We start from the raw sequence: 21,223 nt of genomic DNA on the forward strand, positions 1-21,223 counted from the left end.
CTAGAAAACAAAGGAGATTTGGCCAGCGCCATGGCTCAACAGGCTAATCCTCCGCATTGCGGCGCTGGCACACCAGGTTCTAGTCCCGGTCGGGACGCCGGATTCTGTCCCGGTTGCCCCTCTTCCAGGCCAGCTCTCTGCTGTGGCCAGGGAGTGCAGTGGAGGATGGCCCAGGTCCTTGGGCCCTGCACCCCATGGGAGACCAGGATAGGCACCTGGCTCCTGCCATCTGATTGGTGCAGTGCGCCAGCCGCGGCGGCCATTGGAGCGTGAACCAACGGCAAAAAGGAAGACCTTTCTCTCTGTCTCTCTCTCTCTCACTGTCCACTCTGCCTGTCAAAAATTAAAAAATAAATAAATAAAAAAAGAAAACAAAGGAGATTCAAAGTTTCTATTATTTCATGGTAATTTTTTCTTATTTTTAATATCAAGATAGTATGTAAATTTGCAGTGCTAGGTATTTGTGTGTTGTTTGATATGTTTTATTTTTAAGCAGAAATTCAAAGAGATAACTGGGTAACATGGGGTTCTATATCTCTGATTACTTCTCTCAATTAGAGATCATGGGATTAGAGTTGGTGCTAGATTAAGAATGCTTAAATCTTTATCCACTGACTTCACACCACCATTCACTATGAAAGACAATATTCTTTGGGTAGATTGCTCTTTCTTGCCAGACTGTAAACTTCATGGGGTCTAGAAACACTTGCTTTGACACTAAAACTCAGCATCTTGACAGTCAGTCTTTTAGTTGAATGAATAAATGATATACAAAATAAATATTTCTGCCCCTCAAGAACTGCCTAATAGAGAAGAAAATAAAAATTGATTTGATGACTGTCAGTATTAGGTGAATATATAATTTGTTGTTCTGACATAAGCTTGGTCATAAAAAGGGCATATTAATAATGACACAGAGTTGAAGTGTATAAACATCTAGGGCCAAGCGGGTTAAATGTTCACCCTAGCTATGTAAGGCATTCCATGTCAATAGGAGAGGAAGGAGGAAGAGGGGAGGGAGTGTAGGTGGGAGAGTGGTTACAGTGGAAAGAATCTCCATGCTCATTAATTATTAGCAAAGAGAGAATCTATGATCATTTGTTGCTTAAGAAAGGGTGATAGGCATTATTTAATTATAATGCAGGCATTTAATGTTTTCCTGTCTCTGAAATAGGAAGTCTATAACTCAGAATTCCTTGCTGTTTCATCAAAAACAATTCAAAACAAAAACCTAATTAAGCATAAGAGGAAGTTATGCATTAGAAATGTATTCTAATCTCTAGGAGGTTCAGGGTTTGGAAAATTAATCCCAAATCTTGCTGCAAAATATCCCATATATTTTCCATGACCACTACCAGTAAGCATAAACTCTTTTTTTTAAAAGATTTATTTATTTATTTGAAAGTCAGAGTTGCACAGAGAGAGGAGAGGCACAGAGAGAGGAGAGGCAGAGAGAGAGAGAGAGAGAAAGATCTTCCATCTGCTGCTTTACTCCCCAATTGGCCACAATGGCTGGAGCTGAGCTGAACCAAAGCCAGGAGCCAGGAGCTTCTTTCAGGTCTCCCACATAGGTTCAGGAGTCCAAGGACTTGGGCCATCTTCTACTGCTTTCTCAGACCATAGCACAGCTGAATCGGAAGTGGAGCAGCCGGGGCTCGAACCGGTGCCCATATGGGATGCTGGCACTGCAGGTGGCAGCCTTACCCGCTACGCCACAGCACTGGCCCCCATAAACCCTGTCTTCTGCAGAACCAGTACCCCAGACACCAGCCACAACATGACATCCCACGGCACACCCACCCCTGGCAATGTTCTGCAGCTCCTGCTCCTCTCCACTTTCACTGGAAGGATCTGCAGCTTTTTTTTTTTAATGTGAGTAAGTCCGATTGAGATGATGTCCCTGATACACTTGGCTGGCAAGAGCCATGACATGTGTCCATGACCTAGCTAAATGCAAAGCTGGAACATTTTAAACTTTTCGATGCCATGGTGAGACAATGACTCCATCTAATGAAGTAAGGCATTTTTCAGGGAGTCTAGAGAATCAAATATGACAAAATGACAAATCTTAACCAAAGACTGTCATGGTAGAGAGGAAAAGAACCCAAAATGTACTTTTCTATCTTTTCTTTTCTGATATAAGTGCCTAAAAACAAAGCCAAGGAGGGCTGCCACAGACCCATTCTGAAAATTCCTTAATATCTTCATTTTCATCCAAATTAATATTTTATTTGAAGAAAATAAACTTTTACATAAATGAAAATGTAATACTACAGACAAGTGTACAGGAGAAAATAGGCACTCAGTTACCTTAGAAAAATCTGGGTCCATTAATGTGTTCTTCCAGAACCAATGCTGCAGTACAATAGAACCACAGCCTCTGATATTCCCCCTCCACCCTGATGGATCTTGGGTTTTCCTCCCACCTCCCCTCTCCTGTGAATATCTAAGTAGTAGGACAAAAGGAATCCAAAGATACGATGATGGTATTTAACATGGAATAAACATACTGTTTTAGTCAGTACAATCCTCAATACTACAATAATAATTCCTAGTTCACTGATTACAAAATTAAGTATATGAAATCTATTCCTAATTAATCATTCCATTGAGAGCTTAATGTAGACTTTCAGAGGTGAAAGAAATAGAGATATGTATAGAGATGTGTATCTCTATAATACAGACTTACCTCTGTACTTTATAGACAATATACCATGTTTGTATTTTTTTTGCAGTCTGGCATAGTTTATTACATCCAGCTTGTCACTTTGGAAATTTTATGATTAGACATTAATATACAAAAAATTTTGAATCTTTACAGATGATATAGAGCACCCTAGGCCCTCCCAGGGCAGAAAACAGATCAAGAGCTCATACACTGGCTTCAACCACAAGGAGCAGATGAAGATATCATCGGAAAGATACCTATCCCTGCAGTGTGGCTGCTGAGCAGTTCTGCCCTTACAGATCTCGTCTGGTTCAGATCACTGAAGAAGGTTACAGGCTTTCTGACATTCCTAAAGATTTCACTGATGAGGATCTAAGATATCTTTACTCTGCTAAGAGCCTCAGAATGGTTTGTACAATAGAATGTTACTTTGTCCATGTGAATATGCCTTAAAGCAGTAGAAAGCACACTGATAACTTTCTAAATTAATTCCCTTTGCTGGAGCTTGGTCAGATGAGCTTCTCCACCTCCCCACCAGTCAGGCATTTTGCCAGGATTGCCAAGATGTGGCTGGAATTGCAGGACAGATGGGCAAAGTCTGAAGCAGGAAGGTAAATGGTTCAGCCTCCTGCCATCCACACCTTGCTCTAAGGGAGGCAAAGCATGAGATGCCAGCAGGCAGTACCTGCACCCTTGTTCTCCTGCAGCACTGTGCTACCTCCCTCTAGATCACTTCCTCCACCACTGGCACCCAAGAGCCACCTCCAAACATGCAGAGAACATTTCTATTATACAAAGAGTTTGTGGAACATGGAATTCAAAGATAGGTGTAAGGGCCAGCATTGTCAAGCAGCAGGTTTAGCCCCTTTTTGCGATGTGGACATCCCATAGGGGAGCTCCAGTTCAGTCCTGGTTGCTCTGCTTCAGCTTCTTGCTGATGCAGCAGATGTTGACTTATGTGCTTGGGCCCCTGCCACCCATGTGGAAGACTCAGAGGGCATTCTTGGCTCATGACTTCTACCTGTACCAGCCCTGCCCCAGCTATTGCATGCACCTGGCGAGTGAGCCATCAGATAGAAGATCTATCTCCCTACCTCTCTCTGCCATCTTAAAAAAAAAGGTACAAAGAAACTGAAAGCCATACATATGGAATATACATAGTATGAATTATGTGTAGCTCTCACAATTTATTTAGTTATTTTTGAACTTAACACCTTAAAAAAAAAAAACTTGAAAGACAGCAACTGAGATCCTCCATCCACTGCTTTATTTTCCAGATGTCCATAACAGCTGGGGCTGGCCCAGCCAGGAACTCCAAGCCTTTAAGCCATCATCTGCTGCCTCCCAGGTGCACAAGCCTGACCCACTATGAACAGATGCCCCTACATTTTTTTATTTTTCCACAAACTTTTTGAAGTCACTTTTGCCAAAAGGTTCCTGACACCTCTCTTGTTGCTTTCATAGCGGCAGACTCTGGAATGCAATCTCCCAGTACAGAAGAGAGCCTCAGCAGTCCTTGGGGGCCAACAAGTAGGCAGATGGTGATAGGGTGAGCAAATCCCATACATCTTTGTTGTTAATGTAACTGTGAATGTGGCCAGTGCTGTGGCTCACTAGGCTAATCCTCTGCCTGCGGTGCTGGCACACTGGGTTCTAGTACCAGTTGGGGCACCGATTCCATCCCGGTTGCTCCTTTTCCAGTTCAGCTCTCTGCTGTGGTCCAGGAAGGCAGTGGATGATGGCCCAGGTGCTTGGGCCCTGCACCTGCATGGGAGACCAGGAGGAAGTACCTGGCTCCTGGCTTCGGATTGGCACAGGTGCCAGCCATAGCAGCCATTTGGGGGTGAACCAATGGAGGGAAGACCTTTCTCTGTCTCTCCCTCTCTCACTAACTCTGCCTGTCAAAAAAAAATGTAACTGTGAATGTCCATATAATTTTGTTCTGTTTACACAAAAATATCTTTGTTTAACAATTGAAGATTGATGCTGTAAAAACTGTCCTCAAATTTTTTGCTATTTTATTATTTATAAACCCATTTTGAAGATTTGTAGATCCGTAAGTCCCTTGAGGACAGTGCACCCTGGTTTTGATATCCTTCACAGAAGTAAATACAAACTGATTTCCATGGTGGGGGGAATCACTACAAACTATTGAACTTGTCACAAATAAGAGGCTGGGAGAATGGCTGCTCTGGTTATGCATAGTAACTACTATAGCTCTTAAATAGGTATAAAGAATCTGACTGTAGGAAATAAATATAAAGAATTGTCTTGGGCCCTCTGCCAGCTCTAATCCTCTCATTAGGGAAGTGACAGTCCAACAGTCATGTGTGCACACCTGAGAGGGATGCAGCACTGCCCCTCAGGGCAGGCAATGAGCTCTTCCCCTTCAAATAGTGGCAAGGTTGCAGCAGGCACACAAGGAGTTGCTCTTCCTTTAAGTAACTGGGGAGTATTTGTCAAAAGTATTAAACTAAAATTTGGGAATCTCTGTATTGCCCTATCCTCACATTACTTAACATTCAATTACATGTTTTAAAAGATTTTATTTATTTATTTGAGAGGTAGAGTTAGAGAGAGAGAGGCAGAGAGAGAAAAGGGGTCTTCCATCTGCTGGTTCATTCCCTAAATGGCTGCAGTGGCCAGAGATTGGGCCGATCTGAAGCCAGGAAATCAGGAGCTTCCTCTGGGCCTCCCATGTGGGTGCAGGGGTACAAGCGCTTGGGCAGCTCACTAGCATGCTGCCTGGTTCCACTGTTCAAGCACACATCTCCCATTCTCTTTTGGCGGGTCTACTGTAAAGAAAGGAGAGTATCTACAGTAATTAATATCTTACTGTTGCTCTCGCTGTCCGCCTGCAGGCCTGAGGGAAGAGCACCTGAATACGCACTGTGGAGTTCTGGACGTAGTTTCCAAAATTCAGTCTCTTTGCAGCTTAGGGACTCTGTCCTCGTCAATCACCTGAAAGCCTGCAGGAGTAGGGAGAAACTGTGTTTGAAGAATTCACAAATAAAGTGCATTGAAGTCAACCACTACCACCTCCACCACACCCCTAATTCAGGGTTCTGGCAAATCCCAAACGGACCAGGAGTGACTCAGGAGGTGACCTCGACTCTCAAAGGCTCCAAAGAGCCTGGTGCACCCAGGGTGAGCTCAGTTCATCGCCCTCCCGCCCCCGCCACCAGGACGCCCGGCTCCCAGATCCTCCAGGAGGCGAGAGGCAGCCCCGCAGGTCCAGGCACACGCGGACATGCATCCAGAGCTGTCCCAAAAAGCAGGCCCAGCTCGGGTGTCGCCTCCTGACAAAGTCGCTGTCTCCTACTCCCTCCCGGAAGGCTGCAGGCCAGCACCCTGAATCGAGGCCCTCCCGTGAAGGAAACTGCCCCCATGGGAACCCTGCTCCACTTGCGGGCAGGGCTAGGGAAGAAGGGCTAAGCCAGCCTCCGCCCCAGGACTGCAGCCTGGGAAAGTCCAGGGCCCCAGCGCCCCTGCCGGGCGTGGCGTCTCCCTGAGTGCGCTCTGAGCCTGGCCTCAGCTATCAGCAGCTCCCTTGCTTCCAGAATCTGCTGCAGGGCGGCTCAGGCTCCGCCTGGCCAGGGGCCTCGGACCAATCCTCCCTGTCCTGGGACAGGACCGGCGCTGCCAGACTTGCCCCACGCCTGGCTGGCTATAAAGGTCATTGGCGGGCAGCTGGTAGTTGGGGTGTGTGCAGGTGACGTGGGTGGTGTTACGTTCTTGGCCATTGAGCTCAATTTCAGACATTGGGACAAGAACACAGGCGGCAGCGTCGAGAGCTAGGAGAGCCAGGAAGGGAGGCAGACCCGGTGAGTGCGACCCTCAGCCTCTCCCGCCAGCCTGCTGTAGGCATCCAGGGCAGCAGAGTCCTGCAGGGTCCCTAGAGATCCTGGCCGCGCTGTGCCTTCCGTCATCCACCCTCCTGCGCTGCCGCTGGGGCAGTGCTTCTGCGGTTGGATGTCTCGTTCGAGTCCATGGTCGTTTTCTCATGATGGGCTGACCTCACGCAGTGACAACCATGGAACAAATCACTGTTCTGCGGCATCTGCCTCCCAGGAGCGTTGCGGGTTACAGGGGGGCACGGGTGAGCCGGTGGCACCTCCTGTGCATGGTCTCTGGCCCGTCCAGGACCGAAGGTGGAAAGGGAAGCAGAAGAGCTGGCTCAAGGTAGTCCCACTGCGGGTTCCATCAGGTGTGAAATGTCTCCCGATTGCGGTTAACCTTGCAGGGAAACTGTCCCCTTTGGTGGGCCAGAGACAGCATCTGCTTTATTAGCTGTGCAGTATATTGAAAATTAAAATTTGGGCAGTCCTATCTTTAGTCCTCACAGCAGCACTTACATTATGAGGAACACATGAAACTGCTCAGTAATTCAGTGCTGAGTTTAATATTAGGTTGGTAAGCCTGCTATTGGCTTTTGGTTTGTTTGTAGCTATTGGACGACTTTATTTGGTAAAAATGCATTCAGGTCAGTAGTGTACTCAAGGATGGTCATTTAGTGAAATGTACTTTTTTTTATGAGTAAAAGATTGGAAGACACGATTGAGCTACCTCAAAACTCCACCACTTCTGGGAAGGCCACAGTTGGCAAGAAAAGCACGTAGCAAACTTTCATCAAGTAAGTTGAGATTCCTGTGTTTGCAATCTGAACAGCTCACTGCTGAGCTGGGAGGGGAACTGCTCTGAGCACAACTCACTACAGAACTGCTCTTGCAGACCTTCCCCAAAGGAAGCACTGCTGTGGTCAGAAGCATTCCAGGAGCTGCTGGCCTGCAAATGTGAATTAGTCTTGAATTTAATCCATTGCAAGTATCTTGACAAGAATGCAGAAAGGCTGTGTCCTCAAACACACATGAGCAGCTCCCCAAGGGGAATGAGACTTAACCTAGAAGGTCTGTTTATCTCCCTTTATCTCAGCATATTCACCCCAGGTGGGGGAGATAAATCACCCTTCAGTTCTGCAATGGCAGTGCTCTTGGTGGAGGCTGAGGATGCTTTTCATTGCAGGCAGTGTTTGCAAGAGACTTAGTTCCCTGACGATTTGTGCCTCTCCTACAAATACATTTTGGCATTAAAAACAAACTGAAGTATTTATGTTTTAGTAGTATGGCACCAACTTAAGTATTTTGCCTACTGGCATCTTTGTCTTTAAAGAGCTAAATCCTCAGGACTACAGGATTGAGTAAAAACTGGAAAATAGCTAATCCTAGTACTAGAAAAGCACAAGGGATTATTTGATCATTCGGTTCTTCATATTTCACATGCTTTTTTTTTTCTACTTTTCCCTTCCTACAGATATTCTGGCTGTATTGAAGGCTTTTTTAAAAACTGAATTCTGTGAGGGAAATATAGGCTTTTGGCTGTCTTGTGAAAACTTCTGAAAAATCCACCCACCCCAGAAGCTATCCTTAAAACCAAGGTAAATATATACAGTCTTCATAGAAAAAACCCCCAAAGAGGTAAGACCAAATTCCTCATTTCAGCATAAAGTGTACACCCTTGGCACCAAGAAGCAACAAAGGAAGTAAAGATATAAGACTAAAGCAAGGGCCAGGGAATCTGAAAAGCTTCCTTTCCTGGTGTCCTGGCTTTCAACTAAGTATCCCCAGACCTGGCAGATGGAGCTCATCACAGGTTACAGCTTCTGATTTTCACTTTCAAAGAGCAGAGCTCCCTTCTCTAACGAAGGATAATGAGTGATCTTTGTTTCAGATGAGCTTGCTTTCAAACCAAAACTCTTATTATCCAAAATATACAAGAAGCTACAACTCCCAGCTGTACAACTGCCTGGAAAAGGGTGTACAACATGATGTTTTACTTATTTGAAAGGCAGAGTTGCAGAGAGAGGTCTTCCATCTGCTAGTTCACTCCCAAAATGGCCACAGTGGTCAGGGCTGGGTCAAGCTGAAGCCAGGAGCTTCCTCCAGGTCTCCCATGTAGGGGCAGAGGACCAAGCACTTGGGCCATCTTATGCTGCTTTTCCCAGCAGGGAGTGGGTAAGAACTGGAGTAGCTGGGACTCAAACTGGCATCCATATGGGATGCTAGTGCTGCAGGCATCAGTGTAACTTGCTATGCCACAGCACCAGTCCCAGGTAGAACACTTATCCCTGTTTTTTGGAATCAGAGTTCTACTAGGGCTTGAGTGAAAAACCAGAGATCACCACAGACACCATGGTTGATGAGAAAAAGGGAGCCCCAGAGTAGAGGACATGTTCTGTTTCCTAAGGCAGAAGTCTGTGACTGCCAAAGAGACTGCCATTCAATTCAGTTCCCTCAGAACTATTGATTCCAAGCTAGGTAGTGAGTCAGGAAGCTGGTGACTGTCCAGGAGATGCTTGTATCAGAACAGCTTCCACCACTGTACAGACACAGGCAGGAAATATGTGGTCTCAGGGGGTGGGTCTTGTTGGAAAAGCAGGACTGTGAGATAGAAGATAATGCAATGGAATGCTGTTGACCTAAACTCATTTAAAATCAATAGGTCTGGGATTCTGTGGCCTTAACTACCTAGCTGTATATCTTTCATTAAATCAGTTCATGTTACCACATAGTGGTTTTGAGTCCCAACTAATGTAACATGTTGACTATGTGGAAGAGTACTAAAGTTCTTGTGACTCCATTTCATGCATGCTATTCTTGTGTATTGCTGAACCTGAAATGATGTTTGAATTGTTAAATGGTATATAAAATAGTGAGTGCTTGTGTGTAGAAAACCACAGTGTCTATTACAAGTGCCAAAAACTCTTGAAGGCAGTTAAGCTTTGAAGTGGTCCTTGAATATTTGAATACATTTATTTTGATAAATAATGTCATTGAATACTTACAGTCCAGGTGTGAGCTGATTTGATGTTGATAACTAGAATTATGACCAACATAAGGGGAAGATCTTTGTAGTAGAGAAGAAGTGTGCATTACTGTGTCTGTGCAGGGAGAACTGACAGCCCCAGAGCTGAGATGAGGGTGGCAAGGAAGATGCTCTTTCTAAACCTAAGTCACAGCACATCCTTAGACCCACCCAGGGTAAAAATTTTACCCAGGGTAAAAATTACTAACAGAATCTTTTATTAAACATCAGGGTCTTTGATGAGAATAGAACATTGACCTAAATCCCTTTTTGAGGATTAAGAAACAACTAAATAGAAGTGAACTGTACGGAGACAAACACCAATGTTACATTACTCAACTCTCCACTGCACCAATGAAGGAAGAAGACAAATGGGGAATATGGGCCTTCCTCTTTTCTTTGGTTCCAACTAACATGGGCTTCCAGAAGACATACATGGAAACTGTTCTCTTCGTGGTCAACACAGATCTCAGAATTTCCCTTATTCATTTGCCTTCACTTGCCTAACAGATTTTGATTATGTTACTTTAGGTAATGAGGAAGGCAACAGAAGTGCACTTTTCTCCCTCATTTTTATAACATTTATTTGAAAGGCAGAGTAACAGAGAGGGTGTAGAGACAGACCTTCCATCTACTGGTTCACTCCCCAAAATGATCACAATGGCCTGAGCTGAGCCGATCCAAAGCCAGGAGCCAGGAGCTTCTTTCAGGTCTCCCACAGGAATGCAGGGGCTCAAGCACTTGGGCAGTCCTCTGATGCTTTCCCAGGCACATTAGCAGGGAGCTGGATTGAAGTGGATCAGCCAGGACTTGAATCAGTGCCTATATGGCAGTGGCTTTACCCACTGTGCTATAGTGTGGGACCCATATATGTATATATTTCAAAGACTCATTTATTTGAAAGGCAGAGTTAGAGAGGGAGAGGCAGAAGAAGAGAGATCTTTCAACCTCTGGTTCACTCCCCAATTGTCCACAACAGTGGAGGCTGGGCCAAGCCAAAGCCAGGATGTTGAACAGTGCATAATCTCTAAGTATTAAATTGAAAAGGCTGAAGCTGGTACCATGGCATATTGGGTAAAGTCACCACCTGCAGTGCTGGCATCCCATATGGGCACTGGTGCATGTCCTAGCTGCTCCGCTTCTAATCTAGCTCCCTGCTAATGTGCCTTGGAAAGCAGCAGAAGATGGCCCAAATACTTGGCTCCTGAATCCATGTGGGAGACCTGAAAGAAGCTCCTGGCTTTGGATCAGCCCAGCTCTAGCTTTTTGCAGGCACTTGGGAGTAAACCAGCAGATGGAATATCTCTTGATGTATGTCTCTCTGTAACTCCTTCAAAAATAAGCCTTTAAAAAAATAAAGTTTATTGACATGTGCTATGATCCAATCCAGTAAAAATAAGAGAAGCAATAACTATCACTACCTATATTTTTATCTAATCTAAGTATTGTGTAAACTAAAATATACAATACTAGGAGTATACTATCAGTAATTACACTACTAAGGCGGGGGCTGCAGTGCACAGGTTAATCCTCTACCTGCAGTGCTGGCATCCCTTATGGGTGCCAGGTTCTAGTCCTGGTTGCTCCTCTTCTGGTCCAGCTCTCTGCTGTGGCCTAGGAGGGCAGTGGAGGATGGCCCAAGTGCTTGGGCCCCTGCATCCACATGGGAGACCGGGAAGAAGCACCTGGCTTCTGGCTTTGGATCAGTGCAGCTCCAGCCATTGTGGCCATTTGGGGAGTGAACCAATGGAAGGAAGACCTTTCTCTAACTCTACCTGCCAAATAAATAAATAAAATCTTTTTTAAAAGTAATTACCAATACTCAGTGATTATAATTAAAAATTTTAATAACTATATTGATTCTTTTTCTTTTTTTTTTGACAGGGAGAGGTAGACAGAGAGACAAAGAGAAAGATCTTCCTTCCATTGGTTCACCCCCAAATGGCCGCTATGACCAGCACTATACCAATCCAAAGCCAGGAGCTGGGTGCTTCCTCCTGGTCTCCCATGCAGGTGCAGGGCCCAAGGACTTGGACCATCTTCTACTGCTTTCCCAGGCCGTAGCTGAGAGCTGGATTGGAAGTGGAGCAGCCAGGTCTTGAACCGGCACTCATATGGGATGCTGGCACTTCAGGCCAGGGCGTTAATTACTGTGCCACAGTGTGGGCCCCAGTCCTAGCAGTTCTATGTTGTTTAGCATTTCGTCTTCAGTGCCAACTGCTAATAATACAGTAGAGTTGTAGAAGACCTGACAGTCATGCAAACCTTACCACAACCTAGTACTGTGTAGAATAAATCCTGTAAATATAAAGACAATCTTACTTCACAGCGGAGGAAGAACTAGAGGGGTAAAATAAGTTGCTAATGTCACTTAGCTCTTTTGGTACAGAAACAAGGAAGGGTCTCAGCTTTATGCCACTTGCATCAACTAGATGAGCCTGCAATTTTAAAGACACTCATCTTGGGCTCCGGGAGTTTAAATGAATTTTCCAAGGTTACATGACAAAGAAGCACCAAAGCCAGAAGTAAAAATTATTGCTCTCATCTTTCTCTTCCTTATCCACTATGGAAGTCTGATTTACAGTTGTAAATTATTCTAATATCATTTACAACCAAGAAGCATTATTTTTTGCTAACTTTAACAATGAAACTATTTTTAGCCATTGAGGAATTTATTTTAATGAAAGATATAGACATACTTTTTTGTTTTGTTTTTTTAATTGGAGATGCAAAGAGACAAACAAGTAGACAGAGAAGTGGTATTCACCCTCTAGTTCACTGCTCAAATGTCCACAGTGGCCCGGGCTGGCCCAGGAGCAGGGAACCCCATCATCTGAGCCATCACTTGCTAGCTCTCAGGGTTTGCATTTCCAGGGAGTTGGAGTCAGGGGCTGGAACTGGGAATCAAACCCAGAAACTCCAAAATGAGACACAGGTATCTAAACCACAAGGCTACACCCTGGCTTCCAGACTTGTTTTTTCACCAGTCATCTGAAAATGAAAGTTAATTTGGACCTGAAATCAAAGGCTCTGGAGTCCTCAGGTGTGTGTGTCTATGCATGAGAGTTAGTTGGGTTGCCCAAGCAGAGTCTGCAGTTTAGGGAGAACAGCAGAGTGAAACGTGTGTCAGAGGATGTCAGCACTGGAGAGGTGGCTGTGCTCTAGTCAGAGGCTGAGGAGGACGAGTCCACAGAGAGCAGCAGCACCAAGGGAGTATGCTAGAAGGTAGGGAGAAAAAAGGTTGAAAAACAAATATGTTAAAAAGATTTGTTTATTTATTTGGAAGACAGAGTTATAAAGAAAGAGACAGGGAGGGAGAGGGAGAGATCTCCCATCTGCAGATTCACTCACCAAATGGTCACAATGGCTGGGACTGGGTCAGATCAAAGCTCGGATCTGGAACTCCATCCAAGTCTCCCTCATGGTGGCAGGGACTCAAGAATTTGGGTTGTCTGCTGCTTCTCAGATGCACTGCAGAGAGCTGGATGGGATGTAGCATCACGGGCAATGGATTATCCTAATGCATCACAACACTGGCTCCAACAAATGAAATTAGGTAAAAAAAATTAGGTAAAAAAATTCAAAATGCCAGGGAAACATCAAATAAAATGTCAGGGATGAGCATCGTGGTCAGCAGATTAAACCACTATTAGGAGGCATATATCATTCTTAAGTGTGAGGATGTGTTTTTTTTTTAACCACTTTTGTACAAGAGAGTACCAAGATGAAAACTGTTCTCCAAGGAGTCTGATCTGATCACCTCACATAGGATAGACAGAGATTAGAAGAAACTGCAAGACAGATTACAAGTACAGAAAAGAGGAAACAAAAACTAGAATGATAGCATGAGGAAGGAATTGTAATCCATGTTTTGCAAGACCTCAAATCAAATATATGTACTGTGTATAGAAAAATAGAAATAAAAGCAAATATGAGAGAGTTTCAAAAAGTTTGTGGAAAATGAAATTAAAAGATTAGCTTATTCAACAAATTTTGAAATCTATGCATGTGAATGGTCTTCAAAAAGTTCATAGAAAATGCCTATTATAAAAAATGGTACATGATTTCAAAATAATTTTTAAAGAAAATATATTTAATTTTTTATTTATTTGAGAGGTAGAGTTACAGAGTGAGAGGGAGAGACAGAGAGAAAGGTCTTCCTTCTGCTGTTTCACTCCCCAGATGGCCGCAATGGCTGTAGCTGTGCCAAATTGAAGCCAGGAGCCAGGTGCTTCTTCCCAGTTTTCCATGTGGGTGCTGGCACCCAAGTACTTGGACCATTTTCTACTGCTTTCCCAGGCCATAGAAGAGAGCTGGATTGGAAGAGGGGCAGCTGGGACTAGAACTGGCACCCATATGGGATGCCAACGCTGCAGGTGAAGAATTAACTATTTATTTTTACAAAAGACAGTTACAGGGGGTGAAAAGGGGAGATACAGATCTTTCATTTTCTGGTTCTCTCCCAAAATGACCACAAGAGCCAGGACTGGCCCAGGCTGAAGATGGGAATCCGAAGTCCATCTGAGTCTCCCATAGGGGTGGTAGGGGCTCTTCTTCTGCCAAGAGCATTGCAGGAAGCAAAATAGCCAGGACTGCAACTGGCACTCAAATAAGGGATGCTGGCCTCACATGTGGCAGCTTACCCTGCTGTGTCACAAAGATGGTCATTCAAAATAAATTCTTGAGGGTTAAGCCACCTTTTGCAGGGCCAGCATCCTATATGGGTAGCAGTTTGAGTCCTGGATCCACTTCTGATCCAGCTCCCTGTTAATGTGCCTGGGAAAGCAGTGGAAGACAGTCCAAGCGCTTGGGCCCCTATACCATGTGGGAAACTCAGAAGAAGCTCCTGGCTTCAGCATGGCCATTTGGGGACTGAATCAGCAAATGGAAATCTCTCTGTAACTGTGACTTTCAAATAAATAAATCTTTAAAAAACATCCTTGTGCACTTAAAAGACCTCTTGCAATCCAAGTGCATGGTTACTTGTTCAGCAAATGCTGATTCAGGTGCAAGAAGTGCTGGTATCAGGGATGCCTTGGTAAAGAAGTAGTGGTTTGGAAAGGTCACTTAAGAGGCTTTTATGTAGAATGCAGGCAGTGGCGTGTTAGAGTTTAATAGATAGTTTTGGTTTAAAAATTACATATTGGGGCTGGTGCTGTGGCCTAGAGGGTAAGTAAGGCCAGCAGTGCCAGCATCCCATATAAGCACTGGTTTGAGGCCTGGCTGCTCTGCTTCCAATCCAGCTCTCTACTGAGGCCTAGGAAGGCAGTAGAAGATGGTCCAAGTCTTTGGGCACCTGCACCCAAATGGGAGACCTGGAAAAATCTCCTGGCTCCTAGCTTTGGATCAGCCCAGCTCTGACCATTGTGACCATTTAGGAAATGAGCTAGTGGACAGAAGACCTCTGTCTTTTTCTCTCTGCTTCTCTGTAACTCTGCCTTTCAAATAAAATAAATCCTTAAAAAAAAAAAAAAACTTAAACTAATTATGTATTAACTTCTAACTGGGAGATCAGTAATTAAGTCAAGGTACAGTTAGTCATTTAGACAGGCATCTAGTCAGCCAGTAATGATGACCTTGTTTCATTTCTAAACACAGAAATTATTTTAAATGGCTTTAGAGATATACTTATCAAAATAACATGTGTAGGACTCCCTGGGGCAGCATGGAGGCTGCGGGGGAATGCAGAACACCTGAACCAGTGAGCCCTGAGCAAAGTATTGTGAAGCTGATGTAGGACTCCCAGTCTTTAGATGATAGACACATGGTGCACAAATGGAAACAGAAGAAAACTGCCTGAGTAGCATAGTAATAGGAACAGGCACAGAAACCTGGTGTTCCAGGGCATGGTCCTTTTGGTCCTCTGCCATTACTTCCCCTAAGCAACAGGCAGAGCCTGCAGCCTTCTGCCACCCACCCTCTCCCCACATAAAGGAAGAGTTGGAGGGGCCTATGGAAGTGGTGCATCTTGGGAGGCTGAATCTCCAGAAGAGAGGGCAGAGCAGGTATGGAGCTCACCTGGCAGTGCCTGGGGACAGTTTCCCCACTACTGCATTTTAATGGGGACAGCAAAACCCTTACCATCCCCCCCAACACACATACACTGCAGAGGCTTAATTGGTGAATCCTTCCAGACAACAGTGATTGGGCCAGGAGCTAAACACAGCAACTTCCTCTAGAACTGTGCTGGGGGAACAGTTCCCACTCAGATGGAGGGAATGGGGACAGGCTACACCCCCCCACCAAACACAGGTCAGGTCATAAGGCTCTCACCAGCTAGCAGCTCTCTGGTCTCACCTCCCTAGTCTTTGTAGCTGACAAGCTCTTCCCAACCTTGCTGCCTGGGAGAGATACACTCAGATGTCACTTTCATGGAAAACCTAGGAGTTATTTTTTTTAAGATTTATTTATTTCTTTTAAAGAGTTACACACAGAGAGAAGGAAAGGCAGAAAGAGGGAGAGGGAGAGAGGGAGAGGCCTTCCATCTGCTGTTTCACTCCCCAGTTGGTTGCAATGGCTGGAGCTGTGCCAATCCAAAGCCAGGAGCCAGAAGCTTCCTCTGGGTCTTCCCACACAGGTGCAGGGGCCCAAGGACTTGGGCCATCTTCTACTGCTTTCCCAGGCCACAGCAGAGAGCTGGATCAGAAGTGGAACAGCCAGGACTAGAACTGCCACCCATATGTGATGCTGGCACTGCAGGCAGTGGCTTTATCCATGACCCCACAGTGCCAGCCCCAACCTAGAAGTTCAAGTTGACATAGTGGACAGCACACTGTGGTCCCCAAGTCTAACATAACCATGGGAAATGCTAATAGATTGTGTCACAGGCTGAGGGAGGTGACAGGCATGCTCTGCTGCAGAGCTGTGATGTAGGGAAGGGGCTCCAGACCAGGAGAAAGGGGACCCTGGGGTTCCCCGCCCTTCCTCTCTCCTCAGTGACCACTCTCCAGAACACCTCTTCTCTGTGGCCACAGACAGCTCTGAAAGCAGTGTCTTGGGGCAGGGAGGGAAGGTTGCAGGGAAGATCTCTGAGTAGTTGGTCCAGAGGGAGCATTCCTCTTAAAACATTACAGTCCTGTCTGCACCCACTCCCCTGGCCTTGATGGCCATTTGTCTATTAATGTCCCACTTCAGATGATACCTCCAACCTTTGCTATTGGACAGGAGGTGATTGGCAAGAAAATTCAACCTACAGTTTTAAAAGATTTATGTATTAGAGAGGACTTCCAATCACTGGCTCATTCCCCAAATGTCTGCAAAGCCAGGGCTGGGCTAGGCTGAAGCTAGGAATTCCATCCTGTTCCCTGACACGGGTGTCAGGAGCTCACATACTTAGGTTATCACCATTGCTTCCCAGGTGCGTTAGCAAGAAGCTCAACTGGAAGCAGAGGTGGGACCTGATTTCAGGTCCTCCAATATGGGCCATGGGCATCCCAAGTGGCAGCTTAACCCACTGTACCATAACACCCTCTACTTTGATATTATTTATTTATTTACATATTTATATGCTTATTTATTTGAGACACAGAAAGAGACCTTCTATCTGCCATTTCACTCTCCAAAGGCCTGAAATCTTTAGGTTTGGGCCACACTGAGGCTGCGATCAGAGAACTCAATCTGGTCTCCCCACATCTGCTGCCTCCCAGGTTGCACATTAGCAGGAAGTTGGAATTGCAAGTGTGCCAAGACTTGTGCCAGGCACTTTAATTTGGGATGAAAGTTTCTCAAGAGCCGTCTTAACCACTGGGCCAAGCACTCACCCCCCACCTCAGTTTTTAAAGAAAGACAAGGGATTCCATTCTCTTTCTATTACCCATAAATAAGAGTATGGATAATCTCAATTGCTTGCTCCAAGCCTAATTCCTTTTGCCACAAAGAGAATCAACTTCAGATAATGATAGTGCTGTGAGTCACAGAGTGGAGGTGAAAGGAGCCCATGTTCTCACTGACATCTCCAGCCATGGAATTTGTCGAGCCCAGGACCATTGTGTCTGACTCTCCCTCCTCATTGTTCAAGCTGGTTGGAGATGGGCTTTTAGTGACCTGAACTCAAAAACATCCCAGTGAAAACACCATGTACTCTCTACAAGATGTTTGTGAGAAGGATTTTGAACTAAACTATCCACGGTCACCTAGTGGGCCACTAAAGAGTTGGACTCACAATTTTGTCTTAGTACAAGGTGTCCTAACTGAGGACAAAGCCACCAGGATTTCCTCTGTTTGATTCGTCTTACATTTGAGGAATTTACTACAGTGCCTAAAAAGGGGTGCAGGAACCTCAGTTTTCCCACTCAGCTGTGTGGCCCTGAGAAAGGTATTTAGATTCTATGGGCTCCACTTTCTCACCTGCCCATGGAGAGTATCACAGTGCTTGTTTAGAGGGTTATTGTCAGTATCAAAGAAATGAAATGACTCACGTGTATTATAGTTTATTCCAGCTATGAGTGGCACACAAAGTAAATATTTAAAAGTGTAGCTTAGGGGCCAGCATTGTGGTATAGTGGGTTAAACCACAGCCTATGACTGGCATCCCATAGGGTGACAGTTCTAGTCTTGGCTGCTCCACTTCTGCTGGAGCTCCCTGCTAATACACCTGGGAAAGCAGTGCAGAACCCAAGTACTCAGGTCCCTGCACCCAGGTGGGAGGCCTGGATGAAGCTGCTAGCTCACAGTTTCAGCCTAAGTCCTAGTGGCTGCAGCTATTTGAGGAGTGAACCAGCAGATGGAGGATACCTCTCTCTGACTTTTCTTTCTCTGTAACTCTGCCTTTTAAATAAATAATGTCTAAAAAATAAAACCACCTGTAGCTTAACACTTCTCTCACATATAAGGATTCAAAGATATTCATTCCAGGAGGGGCTCCTTTGCCTTGTTGCCTCATCCATAAGGTTCCCTCATGGGACCAAATGGTTCCTGCAGCTCCAGTCACCTGCTCTCCATCCCATCCAGAAGGACAATAGAATATTTCCTTGGGTCAGGCATTTCACCTCGCAGATAAGATGCACCTTTCCCATATCAGAGTGGCTAGCTTTGACTCCTGGCTGCAGCTGCCAATTCCACCTTCCTGGTAAGGTTCACCCAGGGAGTTGGCAGTGATGATTCAAGTCATTGGGTCCCTTTCATCCCCATGGGAGAAATGGATTGGGTTATTTGCTCCTGATTTAGGACTAGTCCCGTCCCAGCCCTTGTAGACACTTGAAAAGTGAACCAGCAGATGGGAGCTTTCTCCATGTCTACCTGTCTCCTTCTCTTTGCCTCTCAAATAAATAAAATTTTTAAAATACATTTCCTGGGAGTCACACATCATGGCAGCAGATGTGCCCAACAGAAAAAAATCAAGGAATCTGTTATGGGAGATGGGGAGGAAGTATCTAGCTTCTGCTGCCCCTGCAGAGGATGAGCCCAGTGATGTGGAATGGAGGTAGTATCCATACAGGGCAGGTGTTCTCTTTAAAAATCTCCACTCAGCCCAACACTCAGTCCCCAGTCCTCTGTCATCATGTCCTTTAGGCTCATCAAGCATCCATTTATGCTGTAACTGAGCTAACATACTGTATAGACACACAAAATCTGAGTAATTTCACTATGAAGCCATGGTTGCCAAGTCACTGCCTATGAAGCTGCACCTGGTTCACAGGAAGCACTCAGCGAATCTTTGAAATTACTATCCTTGTAGTTAAAGAACTAGTTTCAGGCTAGCACTGTGGCATAGTGGGTAAAACCACCGCCTGCAGTGCCGGCGTCCCATAAGAACAGCAGTTTGAGTCCTGTCTGCTCCACTTCCAATCCAGCTCTCTGCTATGGCCTGAGAAAGCAGTAGAAGACAGCGCAAGTCCTTGGGTCCCTGCACCAATGTGGGAGACCTAGATGAAGCTCTGGACATTGTGGCCATGTGAGGAGTGAACCATTAAATGTAATACCTCTCTCTCTGCCTCTGCCTTTGAAACAAATGAAATAAATCTTAAAAAAAAAAAAAAACAACAAAAACAAAAACAAAAAAAAAAAACTAGTTTATCAGGATCAGGAGGAATGGAGCTTGAATTCCTCCTGTACCAGTTATCAGCTGTGTGACCCTTGACAAGTCCTTAAACCACTCTATGTAGCAGCCCTGCTTATGTGTTTGAGAGCTGCATTTAGCTAGTTGCTTCAGGCATTCCTTTCTAAACTCAACATTTGTTTATAAATTTGACTTTTCTGTAACAAGTCTTGTAGGTCACAGCACTGTGATGTTCTTGTCACTACCTGAGAAAATGTTTCTCAACCTTATTCTTTTGTGTTCTGATACAAAGAACATGTCTTGGCAAGTAGTTGAGGCTCCAATAAACCAGAGGGATGCTCAGACAAAATAACAAACAGCCTAAAAAATATGCAAAACAGCTTAACCTAAATGTGCTCATCTTCCTTGGAGAGGTAAGGCAGCTAACTTTTATGATCATATGGCTTGGAAACATAAAAATAACTTTTTCATAAAAGGCCAAATCCATGTAACATGAAATAGAGAAGATGGTAGACAGATAATTTAGGTTTGTTGTTGTATGCATAGTTATATGGTAATCCAATCTAAGTATGAATAAGATATGATTGAATGGGTTCAGTCAATTCATTTTTTATAATGAAAAGTTTAAGGATAGATCAATGTTTCCAGTAAAATCATGTCTGCTTTTGTTAGAATGAGAATGGAAGGGAGAGAGGGGAAGGAGAAAGAAATAGTGTCTGTATTTGTAGGAAGCTTGGGAATCACAGCTCCAGTGAAGGAGTGAGAGTCCAGTCTTGGTGTTGTAGAGGAAGGTGCATTTCCCTCTCCCGTGTCCTCCATTCAACCCATGGGAGAAGAAGCTGAGTGCAATTAGAACATATCTGATTGTCTTCTAGAGTTTGCTCTGAAGTTATCGAAGTTGCTCCTTGCCCCTTTCCATGATTAATGGCTCATCAGGTGAAGACTAATTAGCAACGTGGTGAGTAGGTGGTCTCCTTTGGGAGATGCAATTTTCCCTACAACATGCATTGCCAGCAAGTTATCTAAGCATTAATCAAAACCTAAGTAGGAATAACAACAAAGTACTCACAAAAAAGTGTCCAATAAATCCAAGCTTGTAAAGTTACTCAGACATCTAAGTATACAATCCTATGCAAGGGCCCCCTGATCAAAAGAACATATCTCATTCCCTTGTCACAGCTCTAACATTCTGTTTCTTATTTGTTATTGTGGCCCAGGTAAATGGAGTCTTACAGTAACATGCAAGCATTAGCAATATAAGATTGGCATTTCACAAAGAACAGCTCAGGGAGAACAGAATTTATACATCCAGAGTCTAGAACCCAAAAGGTTTTACAAGACCCAAGATGTTAGCAGTAAACGAAAGGCCTGGGGAAAGTGTTCTGAATGCATTACAGTTGGCAATGAAGTTTTTGTGTAGAAATAACAGCAAACCTATTTCAAATGGCTGAAATGTTAACACCAGAAAAAAAGAGAACTTCGAAAACTTTTTGCATGCATACAGAAACACAGAAAACACATTCAAAATCAAGATCTTGCACTGTATACCCTGAAACTCTTAACCAATGCAAACATGAAGATGAACTGTACCTGTTTCTTCGTGAAGAATCAAGAAGGCAGGAATGTCTGTTGCTCAACGACCTACATCCACACCTGAGCAGTTTCTGGACCTGTAGGGAAGATGTTTTAGAAAGGGA

At 44.7% G+C, this 21,223-nt stretch overlaps 1 protein-coding gene across 6 annotated transcripts in view; it reads right to left on the reverse strand.

Annotated features, from left to right (window-relative positions):
- Positions 1–21,197, reverse strand: part of LOC133755443 (zinc finger protein 260-like) — a 58,339-nt gene extending 37,142 nt beyond the window's left edge. For 3 of the 6 annotated variants that reach the window (XM_062185554.1, XM_062185550.1, XM_062185551.1), the window contains exons 1-3: positions 21,117–21,197; positions 12,881–13,062; positions 5,505–5,637 (exon numbers count right to left, since the gene is read on the reverse strand). The gene's annotated coding sequence lies outside the window, so the exon portion shown is untranslated. Of the gene's footprint in view, positions 1–5,006; positions 5,464–5,504; positions 5,638–11,995; positions 12,748–12,880; positions 13,063–21,116 lie in introns of those variants that run through there. The other 3 variants (XM_062185553.1, XM_062185552.1, XR_009865406.1) reach the window with 3 other exon arrangements.
- Positions 21,198–21,223: the final 26 nt, after the last annotated feature.

The sequence above is a fragment of the Lepus europaeus genome, unplaced genomic scaffold, assembly GCF_033115175.1.
Source record: "Lepus europaeus isolate LE1 unplaced genomic scaffold, mLepTim1.pri SCAFFOLD_476, whole genome shotgun sequence".
NCBI lineage: Eukaryota > Metazoa > Chordata > Mammalia > Lagomorpha > Leporidae > Lepus > Lepus europaeus.